The sequence below is a fragment of the Schistocerca piceifrons genome, chromosome 8 (genome assembly GCF_021461385.2).
Source record: "Schistocerca piceifrons isolate TAMUIC-IGC-003096 chromosome 8, iqSchPice1.1, whole genome shotgun sequence".
NCBI classification, from domain to species: domain Eukaryota; kingdom Metazoa; phylum Arthropoda; class Insecta; order Orthoptera; family Acrididae; genus Schistocerca; species Schistocerca piceifrons.
Genome location: NC_060145.1, coordinates 469090855 through 469111571, shown reverse-complemented (window position 1 = coordinate 469111571; position 20717 = coordinate 469090855). Strand labels below are relative to the sequence as shown.

Sequence of the window (20717 nt, the reverse complement as noted above, 5' to 3'; positions counted from 1 at the left end):
AAAAATTCTGTGAAAGAGAAATTGTGACAAGGAAACACAGAGCCTGCTGTTATTCCAACCTCTTCATGTCTCAATAATTACACCATTTAATGTGTATACAAGAGAGGAATGGAACAAATGGATGATGGATGAAACCCAACACGAATTCACACAGAAAAGAGCTTTAAGGTGACCTACAATCAAACAAGTGTGTCTGTGGATAAAAGAGTCACGGTCTAGAGTGAGAGAAGACATTATTTTTAAACCTTTCTAGAAGTGCTGACAGCAAACTTCGCAAAGCAATAAACACACTCTGAGACTGTTGTTCGTATGCCCAATTGTTCCTCATAACGAATTTCTGTGCACAAAGTGCTGTTTTACTCAGTGATGAGTTACCCCAGAATATAATGACATAAGAAATCAGTAAACGAAAATAGGAAAACAACTAAATTTTTAGACTTTTTCATCTTCAAAATGCGATATTTATATCGCAACAGCTTAGAATTTTAAAAAAATTAATGTGTGACTTCCAGTTCAGGTCCCTATCAATACAAACACCTAAGAAAAGCAAACAATGAAAAATCCATGTTGGAATACCAACAATTATGGAAACCATAGCTCATTACTCACCATGCAGATGACATGTTGAGTATAGACAGGCACAATGAAAAAACTGTTACACATTAAGCTTTCGGCCAAAACCTTCATCAGGCAAAATACACACACACACACACACACACACACACGTGCGCCTGCCTGCTACCTTTGGCTGTTCAGGCTGGATAAACAAACCTGTTGGACAGCCTTGGTCACCCACATGGTAATCTCCTAACGTCAACCTTTTTATAGGCCATCTAGAGGAAACCTTCCTAGCCTCCCCAAATCTCTTGTCTGGTTCAGGTTCATTGATACTAATGTCAAGATCTGGACTCAGAGTTAAACTTACACGCTTCCACAACATCACCTACTTCTCTCCCATCCACTTCTACTACTCCTAATCCAATGTAGCAACTTCCTGGATGCTGCCAACATGAGTGGGCTTCTGAAAAATCTGTTCTACTTCATTACTCACAATAGCAGATAGAAGCGTGAAGCGCAGAAGCACATAACAGAAAACAGCATTCAAACCAGCTATCAAGCATTAGTTCTTTATCTGACAAGCGCGCACGCACAAGCACAAATGTGCATGCATACACTCACACATGTGGCCACAACAAGAATGATGGCTACAGAACCATATGTTTGGGTGTCTATGTGGTTGTGTGTATGAATGTGTATAATTCTGACGAAGTAAATCTCGGGTGAACAACCTGGTATGAGTGTGCATAGGACACAATATTTCGGCAATCGACCATGTTGCCATCATCAGGTGCGCTGATGTACTGACCGGCGGTGGGCCGGCACCATTTATACAGGACAATCCCCCCTCCATCTCCTCCCTCAGGTGCTTCCTACGAGTCGGTGCAGTCCGCGCGGTACAGGTACAGCGACTGTTCTCCCGCCGCCTGGGTGCTGCGTTTCTATCAGAAAAATAGCTAGTGCTAGAAACCTATTGTGAATGCTGTTTTCTGTTACGTGTTTCTGTGCTCCACGTGTCAATCTGCTCCTTTCAGAAATTTCCATTACTGCTCTAGGTAATGCTCAGAGAAGGGACATCATAATGTTTTGCAGCTAAGACTTTCATGCCCACCACTTAAAATAATAGTGAACTTAGATTTTCTCTCAACTTTTTCATTACATCAGGAGGCGAGTCTGGTGGTTGATAGAAGAATCCAATTATAAGCAATCTTGCATGCAGTTTCAATGTCAAGGGATTTGAGTTTATCTAATGTGACAAATAAACCACATCTACTTCCCACTAGCCTATCCTTTTAATACACACTTACAAGGGGAACTAGCCATAGGTCACTCTCTGGTACAGTGAACACTTGGCAGAGTGAAAGAAGGGTGACAAAGACATTCCTGTTACGGCTAGGTGCCAGCACTCAATATCTTCCAAGAAAATAGCAGTCAAAGTCTTGATGAGTCTTCTTCAATTCAATCACGTGGAATAAAACCAAATGAGTTAGCAAGGCTCTGGCTAATAGCACAGTTTTGAAATTTTGTGCCACAAGTTCAAATTCAATCTTATGTTGTTTTTGTTGTTTTCCCAACACCCCCAACACCCATTTCATTCGTTGTCACAGAAGTTATGTGACATCAAGATTTTTTGTAGCTCCATGAAAGATAATTAGAAGGCCATACAGTCCAGAATAGGTATGCCTATCATGCAAAATTGCCGTGAGCATTGAGGCAATAATCCCACCAACGCACCAAGCTGAAGATACCCATTTGGCAGAACACTGTGTCCTGCTGCATGAAGAAGTCTGTAACTGTCTGCTGCACATCCTGATCCGACAGGAACTTTCAAGCCTTCAAGCTCTGTTTTAAGGGACCAAAGGCATGATAATTGCATGGGGAGAAATCAGGACTATAGGGCAGGAGCCCAAGTGTCTCCCAAACGAGTTGGCTTAACTTCTGCATAATAACATTGCAATGTAGGGACATACATTATCATGAAGCAGTAGCACCCCTTATCACACCATGCCACAATGGTGCTTTCGACAGACATTTTGTTGAATTCACATTCTTCAATGAATGTCTATCAGTGTTTGTCCTTCAGCAGCCACAAAAAGAAAAAGAGGAAGTAGGTCCTGTTTCGATGCATGTGGTAAAAATGTCGCCACAGTTCACGCTTCCGCATTTACCACAAAAACAGTGGAAAGACAGAATGCCATACTAATCTCTCTCAGTGCTTATATGCCTGCAGCGCAATTGTGCAATGTTGCATGCAACACTGCAGCAATGCATTGAAACAAACTTTTTGATTGGCTCTTATACAATGAATTATAGACAAAATAAAAGCATTTCACATCCTATTAAAAACTGGATTTTATCATCACAACTGACATACTGTGTTCACGCATATCCAAGAAATTAGTGGCAAATTTAGTCTTTTGATTCCAGCAAGATGTAAACCAATTAATGGAAGGGCATCAGGATGTGTACACATCAGGCACAAAATCTGGAAAGCTTACAAAGGAAACAAGTTGTTAGTTTTTGGAGAAATTTTTGCAATGCTGCATTAAAATGGAGCCATTTCTGTACATTAGTGGCTCTTAGGATGAACAAAGCAATCCTTCCCTACACAATGGGCTGTTTGTTGGTGAAATCCATTGCCATTATGTAAATCCCACAACTTATACTTTTACCTACAGGTAAAGAATTACATCATTCACCGGTCGCTCCAGCTTTTGACAAAATGCTTCAATATACATGTTTTGCCACAAAAGAATTGTCTGATTGCAAGATAATTAACTATGTCAATGAGGTTGTTTTCCTAATGACTAGAAAATATGACTGGGGCATATGTGGCACGGTAGTCTCGATTTTCATGCTTCGAAGTTTCTATGAATGCATCAGTGCTCTTGAAGTGTAACAGTAAATACCAACGCAGAAACTGAAAAACTACAAATTGTGTGTGTTTAATTTTCAGTTATGTTAATTAGGTAATGTTATATAAGATTTGTGACGATAAAGGGTGTATACATGGATCCAAAAAACAATTCCCGGATTTCACGGTTAAAAATACTCTCTTTCCTGAGTGAAAATACGTAACACCCTAGGTCAAAGTAATTTTTTTTTTCTTTATTAAGAGTCAACACACTTTCCCTTGGAGCTGTAGAACTTATACTTCTCTATCCTTTGAATGGTAAAGATTTTATACACTGGCGGAGAACTTCCCGACTCTTCAGGAAAAAAAATCCAGAGAAAAGCAACGCATTTTGGAAAGATATTTGATGTGCGGCAATATCACCAATGCGTATTTTCATAGTACAAATGTCTAAATATGAGCTTCACCAAATACGCCATGACATCTGAAGCATTGACAACGAGGTTGTGATGCACTTTTGTCAACCAACCCTAGCTCATATTGTGCGATTTCACTAGTCAATGACAGCAGATATTCAGAGCACAGGACACATGATGTAACACTGTTCTACAAAAAAAACCTTTTTTCTATTTCTGATAAAAAACATTGTGATTCTAGTTGTATTTTGAGTGCTGAATTGAAAACTGTTTTTGTTTTTTTTCTGTCAGGGATAGTTTATGAGTAATCGCAATTTTATTTCTCTTTCAGTTTCTGATGTAGTGCAGCAAACGTGAGGTGAAATTCGACAAACAAATGCACATCTTTATGATGTTATAAGTTCATCACATTAATGGAGGGTGGGATCTAACATATAACACAGTAACCATAGTCTATACACTTTGAAGCATTTATTTGACATGAGAAATTACAGAAAATTGACAAACAATGAGCCTCTGCCTTGTAATGCACATCACTTTTTTCTCTTGTATTGTGAATCTTTCTTCTCTCGAATGATATTTCAGCAATAATCTGCTAACATAGAAGGTACCCACTTCCCTTCATAGCGCCTTTCTATGGTAGAAATGTCTTTATGGAATCTTTCCCCATGTTCATCTGATACGTCACTACAACTCACTGTTAAGTAGTCCAGATGAGAGTTTATCATATGTACCTTCAAAGACATATTGCACCCCAAATCCTGATATGCTTTGATCATATCCATCACCATTGCTTTGTAGTTAGTAGCTCTTCTTCTTCCGAGGAAGTTTTCCGACACCATCTTGAAACAGTCCCATGCGGTTTTTTCTTTATCAGTTAAACATGCTTCAAAATTTGCACCTTTCTGCAGCTCCCTGATTTGTGGGCCCACAAATACACCTTCCTTTATTTTTGCAGCTGAAAGACGGGGGAATTTGGTAGCTAGATATGCAAACCCACAGCCTGTTGGATCCATGGCCTTCACAAATTGTTTCATCAGGCCAAGTTTGATGTGAAGCGGTGGAAGTAGTATATATTCTTTTCGCCAACTTTCCATCTTCGCCTAGGCCATTTCATTTTCATGTAGTGAGAATTTCGGTCTCGACTATCCCACTCGCAAAGAAAACAGGCATAATTTGTGTAGCCTTGTTGCATTCCAAGTGCCATAGCAATTACCTTGAAATCTGCACATATTTTCCATTTGTGTTCATTGTATTTTAATGAATTTAGCATCATTTGTACGAATTCGTAATTCTCTTTTGCCAAACTAGCGTAAGTTACTGGAACAGAGGGTATTTTATTTCTGTTATGGAGCAAAACACCCTTCAGACTTGTTTTCGATGCATCTATGAATAGTCTCCACTCCTGTGAAATATAAGTGAAGTTCAGCACTTTCATCAGGCCAGCAACGTCATTGCAAAATGTCAGTGCTTCGTCAGTTGAAAAATAAGAAATAAAGGCATGTTCTCTGTGTCTGAACACACTGATTTTAGTACTTTGGTGCAGTAGATTATACTCTTGTAATCTTGAACCAAGCAGCTGCGCCTTTTGTTTACTTAGTCCTAGATCACGTACTAAATAATTTAAATCTGCCTGTGTTAGTAAATGTGGCGATGACTCACTTGTGCAGTGATATAAAGTATCATCATCTGTGATTTCTTCAGTACTACTTATTTCACCGTCACTCGCAATTTGACCTCGAGCTCTTGAAGGTACTGGAAGGTTGTCGGAATGCTGCACTGGCATTCTCGCTGAAGGCACATCTGGGTAAACAATGTGCCTCTTCGACTTTTTGTTTGTAAAACCCTGAATTTTTGTTAGACAGAAATAACAATCAGTAACATGGTCCTTAGGCTCCCTCCACACCATGGGAACAGCAAACAATGCCATATTCTCTTTACCTTTCCACCACTGAATTAGTTTGCAGTAACATGTAGCACAACAGAAATGTAGTACCCATTCTTTATCTTTGTCTCCTACCTCTACTCCAAAGTAATGTTTGTAAGCTTTCTTTATGACTGAAGAAATTTTCTTCCCATTTCTGGCAAAAGTGAACTTCCCACAGATGTAGCAGAAGTTGTCCGGCTTACATCGACATCCACGACGATGTGGCATTTCTACAAATTTAAAAATACCACTTTGGTAATACACCTGTATTAAATTAATAGTAGGGAACTAGAGGAACGCTGCTGAGTAAAAACAAGCAGTCGTTTTACCTTCAGCACCAGGCTCAATTAGTTTACACATAGGAACTAAAAAATTCAACCGTGCTCGGAAATATGACAGACAGTCACTTGTCAGCCAATACAACCACTCGTTAAGACTGACACAAATTACGGCTAACACCACTGTTGTAAACTCGATGCACCTGCCCCTAGGAGGCGTGAAGCTTTACTGCCGAGGCAGCGACCGGCTGTCGCCGTTCGAGTTAATGAGATGTTTCAGGTGGTCTTAATGACATAGGTGTGGCGGGGGATAACCTAATGATGTCTGATTTTTCCCACCTGCTGCTGCACAAGAAATTATCACGTCCTATCACTACTGGATGCGGCAACATACCCGTATTTCTCTATAACGTCTCTGTGTTTGCCATGAATTGTGAATATACATATATATACATATTACATAAAAAGTATCCCTGACAACAATATTATGTTTATGTATTTGAATTTCCCACGGTAATATGGTCTAGAAGCACATACTTTAATATCAGAAATAGAACCCATGTCGAACAGTGCAATCAGCCAACAAGAACATCAATGTTAAGCACAAACACACAAATAGAAGTTAAATGGTTTAAATTAATGTATATAAAGAACAGCTATAAGAAGAGCTAAGTTTTCACTTATAATACTGGTTGTCAAAAATTTTTTGCTCTTTTTTTCTCAGTGTATGGTTAGGCAGAATCCTAAGAGCATGCTTAAATTGCAGTGGGAGAATATTTCTGACAGGCACGATTATAAATTTCACTGCTATGCATCTAACATTTCGTAGGTTACATGGCCGACTACATGTTCTATCAAGCACTTCAATTTTTCCAAAGAAAAGCCAATTACATGTGAAATTGCTCAAGAACTCGCCTAGCACTTTCTTTTAAGGATAATTATACATTTTGCCACTGACACTGCATAATCTGTAATCTATGGAACGATTAAAATAAATATGAAAAACTAACCTTGAAGTTTGGTCTTCTTTAGCATACTTTACACTTTAAAATATAACAAACATACGAGTAAACTTTTAAATAATGGCACAAATGGCTGGTCTTCTAGGCCTGAAATTTTCCTAACTGGCTGGTCCTCAAAGGGTTCAATTTTGAATCAGAGTCAAACACAACTTGATTTAAGAAATCCATTGCACATTCTCACACTAACGCAATTCATCTTGTGCAAAGGAAATTTACTTTGAAAGTAAAGCTTCTCAAACCACCATTTGAAATATTTTTCCGTAACCTGTTAAAAATATAAACAGTTGTGATGTCACATGCATTTAAAGCTGTTTATTGTTACTAAATACTGTTAGTGGTGTTACTAAACACTGTTAGTAAATTGTCAAAGTGTCTATAGCAAGATCCCCGAATAACTCTCCGAAAGAAACAGTAGTAATGCCAATACTGTATTAGGTACCGAATGCTGGTTGAAACCAGACATAAATAGCCGTGAAATTTTGAACTCAGATTGGACAATGCTTAGGATGGCTAGGAGGTGTGTTCATTGCAGTTAAAAGCTGTTTAAACACAGTTGAGATCGATACTGGGTCGGACTGTGAAATAGTCTCGAAAAAGCTGTCAATCAGACAAGAAGTGACCATGGTATTAGGATGTTTTTATAGACCACCACCATCCACAACAAATGTCGCAGAACATTTCAGGGAAAGTCTTGAGTACATAGGAAATAAATATTCAAATTATCCATTAGTTATAGGTAGAGACTTTAATCTGACATCCATTGACTGGGAAAATTACATTTTTATCACAGGGGGTAGAAGCAAAGACTCATGCGAAGTTATTCTAGGAGCACTCTCAACATACAACCTTGAGCAATTCTTTAGAAAAGCAGCTCGAGATGGTTACATATTAGATATCTTAGTGACAGACAGACCTGGTCTTTTTGAGGAAGTTAATCTAGAAGAAGGTATTAGCGGCCATAATGTTGCTATAACTGCTATGTCAGTGGAAGTTGGGAAAAAAAGCGAAGAGTTTTCTTGTTTGGGAAAGCAAATAAAAGTGTCATTAATGAATATCTTCTCATAGTCAGCGCCAAGCATTCACCACGGGACGCAAAGATACTGAGCATCTTTGGTTGGAATTTAAAAGTACTGTCCACCACGTGCTAGAGAAATATGTGCCTAGCAAAAATATAGGGGAGGGAAAGGATACGCCTTGGTTCAACAAACATATTAGGACGTTGCTTAGAAAGCAGAGAATTTTGCAGTCCTTTAAACATAGTCACTTCCCCACTGACAAACAGAAATTATGTGAAATGAAAGCAGCTGTCAAAAGGTCAATGAGAGATTCTTTTAACGAATTTGAAAGCAATATTTTATCTGCAGATTCTAAAAATAACCCCAAAAACTTTTGGTTGTATGTAAAATCTACGAATGCTACAAATAATGCAATACCTTCGCTTGCTGACAGTATGGATAATGTAACGGATGATGATCAACAGAAGGCCGAAATTCTAAACCTAGCTTTCAAAAACTCTTTTATGGTAGGGGACTGCAGCACCATTGCCCCTTTAAATTATCGAACAAACGCAAGGATTCCTGAGAGTGTATCTGGGATAGTAAAACAGTTAAGGTCCTTAGAAGCCAGGATAGCATCTGGCCCAGACAGTATCCCTGTAAGATTTTATGTTGACTGCACTACAAATATAGCAACATTCTCATCCACCATCTATCACAGATCATTGGAACACCAGAAAGTTCCATGGGACTGGCAGAAGGCCTAGGTCATAGCAGTCTATAAAAAGGGTAGAAAATCGGATGCACAAAATTACCGGCCAATTTCGCGGACATCAATTTGTTGTAGAATCATGGAACATATTTTGTGTTCAGACATAATGACCTTTCTAGGCTATGAGAACCTCATCTGCAGAAACCAGCACAGTTTTAGGAAACAGCAGTCATGCGAGACACAGCTGGCCCTCTTTGTGCACGGTATACAACAGGTTCTAGATACTGGCTCCCAGGTTGATACCATATTCCTCGACTTTCGAAAGGCGTTCAACTCAGTTCCGCACTGTTGCTTGCTCCAAAAAGTGCACACTTACCTTCTATCTGATGACATATGAGGTTGGATAGAAAGTTTTCTAACAGGCAGAGAGCAGTATGTCGTCCTGAATGGGGAGACTTCAACAGAAACAAGCGTAACATCAGGTGTACTCCAGAGCAGCGTAACACATCTGCTGCTTTTTACGATTTACATAAACAACCTGGTTGACGGTATTGACTGCAGTATTAGACTTTCTGCCGATGATGCTGTAGTCTACAAGAAAGTAGTATCACATGAAAGTTGTAAACAAATTAATGAAGATTTGCAGAAAATAAATGTGTGGTGTAATGACTGGCAGTTATCTCTCAATATTAGTACGTGTAACCTACAGCATGTGACAAAGCGAAAATCCCCATTAATGTACGAGTACAATGCCCAGTCTTTGGAAGCGGTAACATCCGCCAAGTATCTGGGTGTGACTATTTGGAATGATCAGATTACAAAAGTAACAGGTAAGGCGAACTCTAGATTGTGGTTTATTGGTACAATCCTAAAACAATGCAGTCCTTCAACAAAGGACATTGCTTACAATACTTTAGTTCGTCCAGTCTTAAGAGTATCGTTCGTCTGGATGGGACCCTTATCATTTGGGTCTGATTCAAGAGACTATGAAGGCCCAATGAAGAGCGGCAAGATTCACGACTAGGACGTTTAGCCATCGCAAGAGCGTTACAAATCTCATAGATAGTTTGAAGTGGAACAAACTTGCAGATAGACGACGTGCTAAACGGAAGGGGCTGCTCACTAAACTCCAAAATCCGATCTTCGCTGAGGATGTAGAGCATATATTATTACCACAACTTTCAAATGGAGGGGGGGGGGGGGGGGGGGGGTGAAAATAGTTTGGTGCGAATAGTGCCCTCCGCCGCACACTGCTTTGAGGTTAGCGGAGTATATATGTAGATGTAGAGTCTTTGTCCTAAAGCCTGTCACACATTTTGCTATTGACAGACGCTTGTGCGTGTGCGCTGTGTTTTGTTGTTGTAAATGGCACATTTTCCTTGCAACTAAAGTTTTATTTTGGTGTCATTCTCTCACTTATGTTTTATTGGTGCAGTTATATTCTACAGTAACAGGCTCAAGTAAAATTCTAATACATTCCAGGGTTTTTCCCAGACGAAAAAATTCTCAGGTTTTTCCCTGTTGTCCCGAAGCATAAACATCATGTTATACAATCACTTTTAATAAGATGTGAAATTCTTTTTTGTTTTGGGTATGTGGTTCTTTCGGAGATGTCTGAAAGGACACCATATATATAAAATTAAGGCAATGACAGCCAACAGTCCCTTCAATGCAGATGCACACCAAGCTTGAACTCTTACAGGATTTGGTGAGATGCCATGAGCCAAGGCACTACATAAACAGTGTGCGGCATAAGTTGAGAATTTGGGTGTGACAGGAGGCATGCTAGGGTATCCATGCAGATGCAGTGGCCACTGCGTCTGGATGGTACATCTGTTTAGTAAGCAGGAGACCCAGGTTTGAATCCCAGTCCAGTACAAATTTTCAACTTTCCCCACAGACTGTATGTACAATACCTTTGTGTCTTGCTTATTTCGTTCACCAATAACTCCACTGTATTTCACAGTGTCACAAAAATTTTGATGTCACATACTTCTGTGACAATAAAAGACAAGAAAAAACCAACATACGAATGGATTTGAATGGGGTGCAAAATATCAAAACTGTGCTCTTAGCCATTACACTACACCACAAGTGGGCTGATGAAGTGGTGCTGAAACTTTGACAGACACTGTCTCAGCAATTATCGAGTGCTGACATCTACACCTATATTCCTGGCCGCCTTTCAACCTACCAAGTTTCGACTGTGTCAGAGAGCGGCCTACGATGGGCTCCCCTTGCTAGATTTCCCCCAGTCTCACTGCTGTCAATTTCAGGCCTTAACCAACTTTCCATACCTAGCGTAATGTGAGCCCCACTGTTTTTGAGAAGCACTTCAAACTCTGCCACTCTGATGCAAAAGCTTCGATAGGATTTTAATACGTTCAATTATGGGTGGCATTTCTTTGGATCTCATCTTGCCACTTCCAGGTCCCATACAGCTATTATTTTCCCCTACAGAAATGGCCTTCTCAATGTTAACATATAAATTCCCACAATTACATAAGGTTTTCGGACGAACATAATACATCAACTTCCTTTTGATGTTCTAGGTCGTGTAAACTGACAAAGTCATCCATAACACCCTCCATCCTCTATTGTAAGCTTAATTAAGAAGTGCCTTTTGTGTGTAACACTTCATTTACCTGAACCTCTTTCAACGCAGATATTAACCCATAAAAGGTATATCTCTCATACCTGTAATCACAGGTATTCTACCACTGGTAATGGTGTCCCCCTTACATTTTTAGCTATCAGTTTAACTAATATATTTTTTCGCCTTCCTGTTATGGATAGGCCCCGTGTTGCGTACGCAATCTCCAAATAGCAGCAACTTAAGGGGTCCACATGTAGAATACTTCTCTGAACTATTCTTGAGTGCTGCTCAAATGTTTTGAATCCCCACCAGATCAGGTGAAAGGGAGGTGTCGAAGCACCTCAGAGGTATCGTGCTCAATTTGTCATTGGTAGTTTTGAACACCACACAAGTATTATGGAAATGATTTGGGAATTCAAATGGAAATCCCTGGAGGAGATAGTTGCTCATTTTGCAAAATATTACAGAGAAACTGACATTTGTGGCAGATTGCAGAACAATGCTACTGCCATCAGCACACATCCTGCACAAGGACCGTGAAGGCAAGATAAAAGAAATCAGGGCTCAAATGATGATGATGATGATTGGATTGTGGGGCACTCAACTGCACAGTTATCAGCGCCCATACAAATTCCCAACCTTTTCTCAGTCCAATCTTGCCACGTGCATGAATGAAGAAGAAATGATGACAACACAAACACCCAGTCATCTCGAGGCAGGTGAAAATCGTGGACCCCGTGCTCGGGAAGCGAGATCGCGACCGCGAGACCACGAGCTGCGGACAAATCAGGACTCATACAGAAGCATGTAGACAGTCATTTTTTGCCTTGTTCCATTTGAGAGTGCAACAGGGAAGCATCAGTTGGCGGGCTGAACAGCGAGGTCATCAGTCCCCCAACAGAAAAGTAGTTCATCTGAAGTCAGTAACAACTGCCAGATATCTGGCGGAATTAAGGGCATTGCCTTCTCATAGAAAGGAGTCCCTTATATCCGCAGTTATTGCAGTAATGAATAGACTCTCTGTAGGACTCACATAAAACAAAATGTGAATGAGTCACTCTTTCCCCGTCTCTCTCAAGAAGTTTTAAACAGACACACCATGTGCCACAGCACAGGAAGAGGGCTGCAGCTGCACCACGAGCAGGGCGCACAGTGCAGTGGGGAGGTCAGCTGGCCCATCAGCTCCGTCCCTGATCCAGCAGTCTGCACTCCACTGCCCAGCCCGGCGGACTGGCCCACAACCTGTACAGGCCAGGCCGCGAAACACAGGCACGGCGAGTTGAAACTAGCACTGTGCACGACTCTAATCCCAGGGCTCATTTGTCGTGAGAGAACTCTCATGTACAACCAACCCCCTGCCAACTCAATTACATGGAAAGACATTTACAGAAGAAGTCTGGAGTTTCATAGCAGTAAAAGTGAGAAGGCTGAAAATGTAATGGACATCAGTTGGAGAAACATTAATAACACAAGATGAGAGAAAAAAATCTGATGTGTAAGCAGCTGGGGCCAGGCGAGAGTACTGTGGGTTTCTCAAGCTACGGGGGCAGTTTCTCCTACAGCTGTACCACCCCTGCCCCTGATCAACTACAGACAAAGGTTGAACACAGGAACAACACCCACTATTCATCAGAATGCTACCACAAAAAGAGAAAAAATGGTGCAGCAGAAAAAAGGCGCTAACTCCATTTAACAGCAACAAAAACAGATTAAAAGAGGGATCATCATCAAGGGAGATGGAAAAGTAAATAGTGTCGAGGATACCTTAGAGACAATGGTGGGAGACACCAGAACCAGGACCAAAACCACACAGCTCCCGCCACATTAGTAGTTTAAAACATCAAGAATAAAAACCTCATACAGAAACGGGAAATCAGTTCAAATGTACGTGAGACGTCTGCCTATACTGGACGCAAAAAATCTGGAAGAACGTGCTTAGCACAGAGGTAGGACAGGCCACTTCACCATGATGTGATACAAGGCTCCAAGGCTGCCAGGCAGCAGAAGACGGCCGAGCCAAACACAGAAACAGGAAAGTAACTGATTTTGTGATTTTTATGAGTTCCTAACCAGGAGTGAATAGTGTAATTTCATCTGTGTGCTTTGATAATTTAGTTTCTTGAGTTTCTGCTTATTAATTTAATATCTAACTGCCACAGTTATTGTATTTTTGTCTGCATTGGAAAGTAAACCGATTGTATGCCATATAACAAGTTCCTAATCAGGGGCAAATCATTTAGTTGCACCTGAGTGCTTCGGTAGTTAAGGTTTTTGAATCTCTGTGTATTAATCTAATTTATTAGACGTAGTTCCTGCATTTTCGTCAGCGTCTACAATAGAGTTCCTCAGCACGTGCCGATAGCCCATTATATGGGTAGTTTAGTTTTCAAGGTCTTTAGTAAGGATAGGGACTGTGCTTGTCGTGTGCGGATGCGAGCTGAGTTGGTGACACTTCACTCTCAGCTCCAGGTTGTGATGGCTTCGGTTACACAGCTTGAGGCTGCAGTGGATGGGCACCACTGTTATGGGTCACCTGTGGGGATCCAACGGACATCTAGCATGTCCGAAGTCTTCCAATCAGTCGTCACCAGTGTCCTGCCATGTTACTGCTTGCACTGAGGTTGACCCTTCACCTATGGTAGAGTGGGAGGTCGCCCCGGGGAATAGCAGACGGCGAAAGACTTCCCACGGAGCCGCACATAAAGGCTCCCCGGTTAGTCTGACATTGATGTCCCAGGTGCTGTCTTTGGCTGATACTGTTGCTCAGCAAGATGCCGTCGCCTGTCCTGTTTCAGAGGAAACCTCTCAGCCTGCAAGAGCCAGGCAATCACAGAGGGTGAGATTATTGACAGTGGGGAGCTCCAATGTTAGGCCATTATGGGACCCCTTAGGGACATGGCTGCCAGGAAGGGGAAGAAAGCCAATGGGGGTGGGGAGTCATTCCAGTCATGGAACGGGTTCTTCTGGATGCCATGAAGAGAACAGTGTGGAGCCAACTGCAGGCGATGGCTCACATCGGTACCTATGATATGTGTCTCTTTGGATCGGAAGAAATTCTCTCTGGTTTCAAGTGGCTAACAGAAGTAGTAAAGTATGCCAGTCTTGCTTGTGAGATAAAAGCAGAGCTGACCATTTGCAGCATAGTCTACAGGACCTCTGGTACAGAGCCAAGTGGAGGGTCTTAGTCAGAACCTCTGACAGCTCTACGACCATGTAGGATGTAGATTCCTCAACTTGCACCATAGGATGCTTGGGTTTCAGGTTCCGCTGAATAGGTCAGGAGTCCCCTAGATGCAGCAGGCAGCAACATGGGTAGCAGGGGCTGTAGCGTTTGGACTGAGCAGCTTTTTAGATTAGAGGGTCTCGGGAAAACACAAAAAGGGCTTCAGTCACAAAGCGTGCAGGCTGAACACAGAAAGAACAAAGATATTGTTCTTTCAGTTTATCACACATGCATCTCCTTCATATCTGACCTTGCTGTAATTTCTTAACTTTTAATCTGCAGTACATAACCAATAAATTATGGTTTGAATCGAAACCTGTTCCTGGAAATATTTTGCAGTTTAAACTCTGGTTTCTAAATTTGTCCTTTCATTACATATATCCAAACCCTTCCTGTATCTGCAGCTCTCTTCTACTCATGTAACCAGGACAGGTCAACCAAATTCGAGAGCAGAAACTTCATACAATCATTGAATTAATACCACCATTTTATTTAACGGTGTGCTTCTGGGTGAAAAAGAGGCTGTCAGTCATCAAAATATTGTTCTTAAATGGAAACAACCCATAGCATTTTGTACTTGCAACATATGAGAATTTCAAATGAAAAAATTAACATACTGTTTTTCCTGAAAAAATCTAATATCTGTATAGTCCATGAAAAAACCTCCAATTTAGTTATGTATTGTAAATGGTGAGCAGCATTCACAAGTATGGAGCATTACACAATTAACTGTAATGGGAAAGGTACAAACACATGATGTTACCATGAATAGCCACCAAAATACAATTCAGATTGCTTTAATAGCACTCTTGAGTGAAGCTGACAGTTTCTTGGCACCAAGCGAAAGCTTTTTCGTAACGGAAAAAAAACCTCTTATACGGTATTTTTTTTAATCATAGCCTGCTCTGTACTTGCTGCAGCAGGCTCAAGTTATCAACAGCGGAACGTTTTCTCTCTGAAGTGTACTGCAACAGACTAAGATGCCATTTAAATTTTAGAAGCATACAAGACAGTAATTTCGCATTCAGTTCTGTTCCCACACAGCTAATGAGAGCAATGTGTAGACTCAATCTGTGTCATCTTCAAAATGCCACAATATGTAACTTACAACCCATTGCTTGCGAAGAGCTACACAACATATAAGCTTAAAAATTAATCGAGACAAAACTCTAGGACAGTAATTACAAAGCCAAACCGAAGTATTTCGACAGTCAATGCCATGTCTGTTGTCAAAATGGCCAATTCTCACTTTGTCCTGAAATCCTCAAATGCTCCCCCCACCCCACATGTCATGATACCAAACATGTACTGACTGAACTTAGTTTTTCAGTGGAATACTTGGTATTGCCACTTTCAGTTCTGTATCATAATACGTACTAAGGTACTGCAGGTGTTGCGGCAGCTCCCATTATGTGTTCAACTCAAAGAGTTACATTCTGTTGCCAGTATCTTTGTTGCTGCATTGATTATTGCTTTTTAATATATACAATTTCATATTAACAATGGTTAATTGTGGTTTCAGAGTGTATAGTATCTGGCATTACAGAAGCGACTAATTCCACCAGTCTGCTTTGACCATGATGTCATCAATATGGCAGAAACAGTTACTTCTAGTGTGTGCAAAATGACGACAATAAAATCACTACCAACACACGCCAATAAAGGCGAACAAAAATAAAAATGACACAATGTCTCAATTCAAAAGGCATAGTCCGTATCAATTCAGGCAGGACAGGAAAAAATCTTACCTTCATAGTCTCTGATGTTAAAATGAAGGACTAAGTAAGGAACACATATTTTTTTTCTTTCTCTCTCTCTCAAAAAAAAATTCTGCCCAGAGATACAGCCCTCCAAAGATGACACTGTGCATACCATTTTGAAGGTGTGAATTTTAGAAAAAAATTTAAAATGCTTATCTCTGGAATAGTTCTAGATATTTTGTTGGTTTTTTTTTTTTTTTTTTATTTGAAAGATAATTGCTTTACGATTACAAAGAAATCCTTCATTTGGACTTATCTGACAAAGTTCTTTTACTATAACAGTCCGAACTTTTCTATAATTTATAGAAAAAATTCCAGAATGAGATTTTCACTCTGCAGCGGAGTGTGCGCTGATATGAAACTTCCTGGCAGATTAAAACTGTGTGCCCGACCGAGACTAGAACTCGGGACCTTTGCCTTTCGCGGGCAAGTGCTCTACCGTCTGAGCTACCGAAGCACAACTCATGCCCGGTACTCACAGCTTTACTTCTGCTAGTATCTCGTCTCCTACCTTCCAAACTTTACAGAAGCTCTTCTGCGAACCTTTTTAGAGAAAAAATTATTTTTTCAAAAATGCTAATGCATAAAATTTTAATTTTTTTTCTGTTGATTAGTACCACATAGTTCTACATTCCACTTTTACTTTGAACAGGTTTTGTAAAGAATTGAAATTTTTGCCACATATGAAACCTGTTTTATTATCACATTATCACACAACAGGCCCATAAAAATCAAAACCTAACATAATTTTAGTTCTAAAACATGAGTAAGAGACTTATTTTCCAAGCATTTTAAATGGTTTCAAAATGTATGATTTGTCCAAAGACGTAAAGGTTTCAGTTTATATGTAACTTCTGTGCACTCTGTTTTGTACTGAAATTAGCCAGGCAATGAACTAAAAATTTGTTCCACTGCTTCAGTATCTTCCTTTGATATAGAGTGATGCCTTCCTGTTGAACCAATTGGAATTGGAGCACTTACAATCTTCGAAACATTGTGCACAGGAAGTGAGCACTGATGGCATTGCTGCTGTCCTTCAGCTGAAAACCTATATCCAACAGCTGGTCCATGTGGTAGCATAAAGTCCAGTACAATTTCGTTTAACTCATAACTGGTGTCTATCCACCAGTCACAGTCATAAGCATACACCACAAACATCCCCCACTTCAGGTTGTGAATCTGATTATCATCCTGCTGTTTCTCAGGTGTTGGCCAAACAAACGAAATTTCTTCTTTCTTGCTCTTTAAAGTGCATGCAATATGAGTTTGCACATCACTTTTGAGTCCAAAATGTGTCTTCAGAATTCCTTTCACAGGAGTAGTTTGTTTGGACCTTTCTATTTTCAGCTCACAGAATTCTTCAATTTCCTCTTTGGACAAAAGAATGAGGGCTGTGGATGTGTAAGATTTCATGATTCTCGTAAAATCGGACAGTTCCACATATGTGTGTGCCTGATACGAGCCGCCAGGACTGTCATCAATGTCATGTTGTTGCCGCAAACATAACATCTAACATATTCAGCGATAAGATCAAACATCTGCAGAAACTGTAGATAGACATCATATCATGACACATCTCAGTAATGACACACTAATTAACTTCATCCATGCCCAACAAAAAATCAATTTAAAAAATTCGACTTCTTACTGCACAACAAACACCAAACTTATCAGACCTAACAAACACACCACGAACACACAAAAATGGCCAATAAATCACTGAAAACATTTCCACAGCCCACACTACCACACCAACCACCTAAATTCAAAACCACATTAGCACGCCAAAACTCAAATGAACTAAATACCACACGTTAAACTAAGCACATCCACATCCACCACCATCAAATACAACAACAAGACATCTACAAACCGAACCAACTCAAAACTGCACACCATAGTAATTTCACACACCACAATACCATTACATCACGAGTCAAAGCAGACAGGTGGACTCTGACCATTCCGTTGACCCAGCATGGTAGCATTCAACAGTAACCACTCACAGTTGGCCTCTTAACATCTACATCTACACCTTACTTTACAATCCACGTAATGGTGGGTGATGGAGAGCATTTATTAGACAGCCATATGTGTTGGGTCCTATTTTGCTTCTTACTAAACGTCTACAACAGATATGTGACAAAACATCCAAATAAACATCTCTCCACTAAGGGCCAATCCCCTCGGCCACTCCTCCACTTCTGACTAAATTACTGTATTTTCACTTAGCTGCAACAACCGACTAAAATTGATCATATATATTAAAGCAAAGAACAACATGCTCCATTTTGCTGATACACTACTCCAAAATACTTAGAATACTAAAAACTATCAGGATTTATAACTTATACACAAATTTGCACACAAACAGAGCCACAGTTTTTACTTCTCAAAGTAACTAGTTATTTAAATTCAGCATATTATACAGTTGCCACAAGTGAATCGTAGGTCCCATACATAAAAAGAAACCTACATTAAATAAAACAGCTTCTTTGGCATCAACATTCTGTTTCCATAGTACCACTTCAATTTTGGAAATGCCATGCAAAATATATTGATTACTACATAGTTTATATAACTTCTTTCATCCCTTATTCACTAACTTCATTAATACTATCTTGCTAGTACTTAAGATTATTAGATAGCCACAAGTGTTGTGTCTCTTTGTTTCTTACTAAATGTATATAACAGATACGAGATACTTTTAAACATGTCTTGCCATTACAATTTTCTGCTTTAGTTTTCTACTGTTATGTCAAAATATACCTCCAAGAACACAAGTCATTCAAGGTTTTAACGTTTTTTTTGTCCCACTCACAATTTTGTGTGGGTGTGCCTGCATCTGTGCTACCTAGTTATCGTCTATAGTCCATGATGTCCTATTATGGATATTTGCCTGCCAATATCACTTCACACATGAACTAATACAAACAGTGCATTTTTAACGTGTGCACATGAATAAAAAAATGCCTTTGTGTGGGTGCCCAACGTTACTGGTAGTTTGAGGACATACATTAATGAAGAGATCTCTTCGTTAAGGTATGTGCACACAATGCCCCTTTTCTCTTGTGCAGCCACTGATACACAGGAACAAAAGTACACTTGCAAAAATTAGTTGGAAGAACATATTTAGGCATGTGTGTTCTTGTGTGCACACATCACACCACCGTTCCAAGAAGTTTGCTATGCATCCATTTCTTTGTTTAGCAATTTGTGCTGTGTTTACTGCAATGAAAGGTGACAGAAAAAGAACTACAAGGTAACTACAGGTAAAACAGCACCATTTGTAAACAGCATAGGTAGAAAAAAATACAATGTGACAGCAACATTTTGTTCATAAATTTTATAAGGCCTTAGAAGACTGCAATGATAAGGCTGGAAATAACAATCCATCAGTTGGCAACCAGTGACGTAACTACCAGTTTCAGATATTTCTTTCACTCTTCAAAACAAAGCATTTAAACTATTATTCTTCAAACTGAGAAATAGTAAAGAGATATTCTTTTCAATTTCTAGTAGTTTGTTGAGGATTTCCACCTACTTTTTCTTTTCTTTAGTTCAGATGGCAGGTTCCTCAACTGCTGTGCTATTAGGTCACCATAAAATGAATATTCACCCACAATTTTCACATGCACTTCTCAAACTTTCATGCTACTACTTCTCTGTTTCCCTCCTTCAAAACTAAACTTATTCTTTGCAGTGACAAGACAGGAGACCTTTTATCTAATATGGTTCAAATTCCTCTGAGCACTATGGGACTTAACATCTGAGAACTATTTAAACCTAACTTAAGGACATGACACACATCCATGCCCGAGGCAGGATTCGAACCCGCAATCATAGCAGCAGCGCGGTTCCAGACTGAATCACCTAGAACCACTCGGCCACAGCGGCCGGCTGTTATCTAATAATTGATGCTCAGAGCATCTTACCTGAAATGTTTAATCAATAACACATGGGGTGGACAGTCTTTCACAAATGTATTTTTAAGCAGCTTTTCCACATGCATTGCAGTGCTGTTTGAAATTTAAGCTCATGCGCAAAGTTAAATAGAAATGTGGAATCATGTGAATGCACCTTCACAAATACATTTTAAAGGAGCTTCAGAGCACGCCCGTTCCATTTTAACACAGTAAAAAGATATTGGGAGAACATTCCACTTTCAAACAAATTACAAGCATTGGTCCAGTACACTGAATGGACCACTCAGCACAGTCAAAGAAATGGAAACCCATTTACAATACAATATGGACCCCAAAAACAGTTATAACATACATCAATGGATCTCTCATCCACACATACAATAGGACAGTCTACAACTGTTTTTCCATATTAAGCAGTTTTCACATATGGTTCATAACACTATAGTTAAA

At 39.9% G+C, this 20717-nt stretch overlaps 1 protein-coding gene across 1 annotated transcript in view; it reads right to left on the bottom strand.

Annotated features, from left to right (window-relative positions):
• LOC124711509 (eukaryotic translation initiation factor 4E-like) overlaps positions 1-20717 on the bottom strand; it is a 32926-nt gene that overhangs the window by 11428 nt on the left and 781 nt on the right. The gene's annotated exons all lie outside the window — the stretch shown is intronic.